We start from the raw sequence: 6,201 nt of genomic DNA on the forward strand, positions 1-6,201 counted from the left end.
TATGATTAGATATAAACAGTCTAGCACTTACTTATAGGATTATATTACGTTAAGTAAGAATTACATCGAATACCTTGGCGAAATCGTACTTAGCATAGAGCTTAGGTTCGAATCAAGAGCTCCAAGCAATGGGGAAGTCGGTAAGAAATCATCAAATGAATACTTATAATTCCAATTACTGCTCGTATGTTCTACGAATATCAAACTTTATTTGTCTCGTATCCATAAGCCGCGCGGGAAAAAGTCGGAAATCTAAACAAATGACAATTGAGTCAGAGTGAGTGAGTCGACGCTATCCAATCCGATCAAAGGCAATTTTCTCCGAGGAGGATTTTCTACCCCTTGAGCAAATATGCACTCATGAGTTTGTGAACAACTGAGTGCTAGTGGAGAAAATTGAATTGGTTTTAGAGGAATTGTTTTCACAACTTTAATCAAGAAATTATTTTTGACGTCACAAAACGTCCTTCTTGTATACTTGTTACTTATAAGAACGTCTAGGACAATGCAGGCTGATCACCTGATAAGTAAGATGATCCATACGTCGGATAAGCATTGGACATGTAAAAAGTTGGTCCTGCGCATAATCTCTCGCCGGTTATGTCGGTCGTCCGTCCACTGGATTGATGAGAGATAAGCCGGACTAGTTTAATAGTGCCAACTGGCCAGGTTTCAATGAAACCAGCCACCCTCATCGGAACCGGTATGGGAGTTATTGTATTATGTACTTTAAATCTTTATATAAAAACTAGCTGTCCCGGCAAACGTTTCTTTGCCGTATAAAGTATTTCGCCCGTATTATTTTATTGAAGTGACTAAATAAGTATGTCACCATGGCAACGTCCATCGCTATCCCGTCGCACAAACAATGGGCGCCGTCAGACTCGAGTTGTAATAATTTACTATTATTTATTCAACAAATGCACTCATCAATATAATAAGTACCCAGTAGCCGATTCTCAGACTCACTGAATATGCATATAAATTTAGTTAAAATCAGTAAAGCCGTTTCGGAGGAGTACGGTGACTAACATTGTGATACGAGAATTTTATATATAAGACAGATAAAAGACTAATTATGGTGTACGGTAAGGGTAATTATAAGTTGGCAAGGAGAAAATAAATACAAAGGCTACTTTGCCTTATTACCTTATTATTCTGCAATAATAATCCATCATCTTTGGGGTTGACGTATCGGAAATCAATAACCTATTTCATTGCCTATTTCTCGGTATTTACTTGTCTCTTCATATTTGGTTAATGTCAAAGATCAGAATATAATTTAATGAATATAATGTTTTAAGTAATTAAAACGTTAATCTAACGAATAAAGATTGTATAGGTCTACCAGAATCTGTTGGCAAAAAGTGAGAAACTAAATTGACTCTAGCAATACCGGGGTAATTGAAATAAAACATTTTGATCCTTTTTTTCCATATAGCGGCTGATTCTGTGTGTTAAACATGCAAATATAAAAATTTATCCAATGATCTAGGATATTTTTTGAAAATCTTCTGTCAAAAATTGCCAACAGATTCTGGTAGACCTATAATTATTATTCTCTGTACCTATTCGTTGCGTAAATCATAAAAAATACACAATTGTTTTAACAAAAGACGTGAAAGAAGAATACCCTACCATCATTTTAATTTTCAGTTTAATTAGAAGGAAACTTCGAAAAGAAACTAAAATTCTATAATTAGAGAAATTGCAAGCCATGTCTAGAAAAAGCCTAATAAAGGACAAAATTATTGGACTACGTTAGTAATTATCTGATTCTCAGAACGCGATTTTCAATTTGGTAACATTAGGATGTAGTTTTTCAGAGCTGGCTTTTAATAGCGATGGGATGTTCATCAGTATCTTTTGTAGGTACTTCAACATTTTTCAAAATTTTTCAACTATTTTAAGCACTCTCCTATTTGATCTGAAAAAAGATTAAATTATCAATGTGTATTGTTGTGAATCTATCAAGTACTTAACAACTTTTTGAAAACTTTTTCATAGAGGGGAAAACGGGACCCTATAATTACTAAGTCTTTATTGTGTTTATGCCTCTTACAAGGTTGTATGTTAATAACCGCGATAGTAAGACAATTTTGAAAGTCTTAACAATAATATTTATTTATTAATATAACAACTTTGCAGCTATAACAACAAAATATACTAATAAAGTTTAAGGGTGGCTCCTATACAACTAAGGTGATTTATATTATGCCCTTTTTTACTAACTTCAATAAGTATAATAAGAAGACACTTAAAATATTCACAAGATTCTTTCGCACTGGGCCGGTTTTTAAAAGAACGATTAAAGCATTGGCCAAACCTGCGCGACCAAAGCGACTGCGAAGCGGGAGCGTCTACCGCGCGGCGGACGCTACCCTAATCTTGCACGCGTTTAATAGATAGCGTCTGCTACGCGGTAGACGCTCCCGCTTTTTTTTTAAATGAAATAAGGGGGCAAACGAGCAAACGGGTCACCTGATGGAAAGCAACTCCCGTCTCCCATGGACACTCGCAGCATCAGAAGAGATGCAGGTGCGTTGCCGGACTTTTAAGCGGGAATAGGGTAATAGAGGAGGGTAGGGAAGAAATAGAGGAGGGTAGGGAAGGAAATAGGAGAGGGTAGGGAAGGGAAAAGGGTAGGGGGTTGGGCCTCCGGTAAACTCACTCACTCGGCGAAACACAGCGCAATCGCTATTTCATGCCGGTTTTCTGTGAGCCCGTGGTCAAGCCGGCCCATTCGTGTCGTGCTCTCCCACGTCTTCAAAGTCACTTGGGTCGCGCAGGTTTGGCCGAAGCTTTAGGCAAGATGTAGAAGCAAAGGACGATGTCACATGGGAGCACAAGTCTAATCCCCCATAACTTCCAGTCTAGCGGTCTGAGCCATGATGAGCACGCTCTTATTTTATGATCCTCTCAAATAATACATTGTTGCGCTAGATATACTTTACTACTGATACCTGAGATTACGAAAAGCATTTAATAAGCGAATGATGTGGCTTGAAAATGCTATGATTTTTTAAATAACTATTTAGTAAATAACATTTTTTGTACAGGGTGAAACTTTATTTGGTTTTAGGTCTCTATAGAATTCATACAACCTTGAGGATAAGCACCTCACTATGTGCTAAGGCGATTTTTAAGAAGCATTTGGCATAATTTAGAATTTATTTAGAAAAGACACTTAAAAATAACATATATAATAATTTGATGTTCTAGTACTTAAACTAGGCCTAGCCTGTCTCTTAAGTACTAGTTATAATAATAAATAATAATACTATTGTTATAGTGACCTACACCCTTCAAAATTTCCCATCCCTACGATATGATTGTCAAGTAGAAAAATTAATGCCATATAGAAAATATTTTATCACGCAGCTATCACTACCACATGACACGCCCCTCCCCCCAAAATCTAAGGTCAAATTGAAAAATCTCAAAATCTTGCCTAGTAATAAAAGGAAATTTCTAGCTATCCCCTAACCGCCACTGTGTCCGACCTTAGACAGCTGTTAACCCAGAACCGTCCGAGGGCGCAGAGAAAAAAAAATAGTGTATTGACTAGTGAGTGACCCCCCCAAAATTTCAGGCTGCGACCGCGCCTGGCGTGCTTGAACTTCTCTGAAATGGTTTACCGATTTTCGTGAATCTTAGCGAGCATATCGGCTAGGGTTGAGAATCGGACAACATCTACTTTTCATATCATTGATAAATGCATTTGTTGAATAAATAATAGTAAATTATTACAATTCGAGACTGACGGCGACCATTGTTTGTGCGACGGGATAGCGATGGACGTTGCCATGGTGACATACTTATTTAGTGACTTCAATAAAATAATATTGTGGGTGAAAATCGAAATACTTAATACGGCAAAACAACATTTGCCGGGACAGCTAGTCTATCTATAAATAATATCATGGTAATTTCAAGCGTTTTTATATTTGACTTTGATACGGATCCGTCCATATCAAAGTCAAATATAGTTTTATACTAGATGACGCCCGCAACTCCGTTGCGCCTAAAGTCGTTTATCGCGCGGGAACCGATTTGACTTTGATATGGACGGATCCGTATCACCTTAAACTGGTACTGCTGTATACCGTATTAATAGTGTAAATTGTCGGAATCAATAGTCGACATTTCCGTGTGCGGTTTTACATTCGGACTCATTGGCGATTCAACCCTTGTGCGGTCGGACAAACTGGATTAGCCGGGGACACGGCCGCTCGCAGGGGAAATAAATTGTTTTTTTTTATATTTCGATTCCACCCGCACAGACCACAATAAAAGGAAGATTGAACGATAGATAAAAATTATTGGGGCGAAATGAATAAACAACATTCTTGAATGACGTGCGAAAATACGACGAACTTATTGTTTTTTTCCGACGTAATGCGTATTGACAGTTTTGTCATGTTCATCCTTATTTGAGAATTGTATTTCGGAATGTGATAGAGGGTTCAGCTAGCGCCCTATATATTCTACGTAATGATACTTTTCCCGTGTCTTGTTAACGGAGGATTTCGTGACAGTTCTTTAACGATATAATTATTGTTAATTCACTTTATTAATAATAATTTTCATTTCATAAACGAAACAATCATAATATTATTGTTATACATTTATCACTGACTCCTAAGATACAGGCATTGCCTAGTTTGGGAGTCAGAGTCTTCATAGGATCTTGTAATTTTTTTTGATGTTAATAAAGATTATTATTTTTATTATATTTTATGGTTTTAATTAAAATTTGTACGTACCTCATTATCTAATACTGCATTTTTTTCCTGGAAAACCGTGCATTTTTATATGACGTTTCTTTGAAACCAGAGATAAGCTCGGTTTCATAATTCTAAAATGTTATAATAAAAACTGAACCACGAATTTATTAAAGATGAAATAAAACACTAGTGAAATATTTAATTACTACTTTACAAGGAACAAAGAAAAATCCTTAGCCATTCTGACCCCTATACAGCTTTAATCTAAGCTCGCCAACAAAGCCAGTCCTTAATTATATTGCAACATTAATTAATTCGTCTAACGTTTTACTTTAAGTTATTACTTGTAACAATTCACAGCCATCACAAAAACATAAAGAAAACAAAATTAGCGTTGTTCCCCTTCCTTTATTTTTAAATAATTACATGTCATGCAGCATTATATTTTATATTAAACTAGCTGTCCCGAGTCCCGATAAACGTTGTTTTGCAATATAAAGTATTTCACCCATATATTATTTTATTGAAGTGACTAAAATATAAGTATGACAACGTCTATCGTTATCCCGTCGCACAAACAATGGTCGCCGTCAGTCTCAGTGATGTAATAATTTATTATTATTTATTCAACAAATGCACTTATCAATATAAAAACTAGCCAGTAGCCGATTCTCAACCTACCAACTGAATCTCGACCTACTGAATTTGCATATGACATTTGGTAAAAATCAGTAAAGTCGTTTCGGAGGAGTACGGTAACTAACATTGTGACACGAGAATTTTATGTACCTACAAGAAGATGTGAGTTTTGTGTTAACAAAACTTGTTAGAAGTAACTGTGAGATTATTTATTTGTAACAAGCTCACGAAATACTTAAGCAAGACAAAATACTTACGGTGTATAAAGTAAAGGAATATAATATTATAGGTTTAAAACAAATCCCCCTAGACTGTAGTCTGGAGTCTAGAGCATTTCAGCGCTTTTTGAGACACACGGAAAATTACGGCTAGATCCTTTGAGACCCTCTGAATAAAAATATTTAGAAATACGAGTCTTGAAGTTCAAGAATGTATTTCAATTATTGAATATAATTCATGACGTTTATTGCTAAGCCTTTCTCTTATTGAGATGATTATAAATAATTATATCAATGAGACCTCTAAAAGGCCAAAAATTCGCGTACTCGTCCTCTTGATCAGTCTTGATTATGATTAAGGCATCCACTAAGACAGATTTTTTAAGTTAAATCACTTCTTTTATCATTAACATAGTATCAAATACTTTGATGAGATCTTAGTTCAAAGACAATAAATATAAAATTTCTTCTCAAATCGCTACTACAACGTGGGAGAGCCATGCTTCGGCACGACCGGAGAAATACCACGTTCTCACAGAAAACCGGCGTGAAACAGGGCTTACGATGTGTTTCGCCGAGTGAGTGAGTTTGCCGGAGGCCCAATCCCCTACCCTATT

The 6,201-nt window shown here is 36.1% G+C and overlaps 1 long non-coding RNA gene across 1 annotated transcript; it reads right to left on the minus strand.

Moving 5' to 3' along the window:
* Positions 1-941: 941 nt before the first annotated feature.
* LOC121730761 lies at positions 942-5,509 on the minus strand. Its single transcript, XR_006036146.1, has 3 exons — positions 5,424-5,509; positions 4,763-4,766; positions 942-968 (listed from the first exon to the last, which is right to left on the minus strand). It is a non-coding gene; the product is annotated as an uncharacterized LOC121730761 (long non-coding RNA).
* Between the last annotated feature and the right edge of the window lie 692 nt (positions 5,510-6,201).

The sequence above is a fragment of the Aricia agestis genome, chromosome 9, assembly GCF_905147365.1.
Source record: "Aricia agestis chromosome 9, ilAriAges1.1, whole genome shotgun sequence".
Classification (NCBI taxonomy): Eukaryota; Metazoa; Arthropoda; class Insecta; order Lepidoptera; family Lycaenidae; genus Aricia; species Aricia agestis.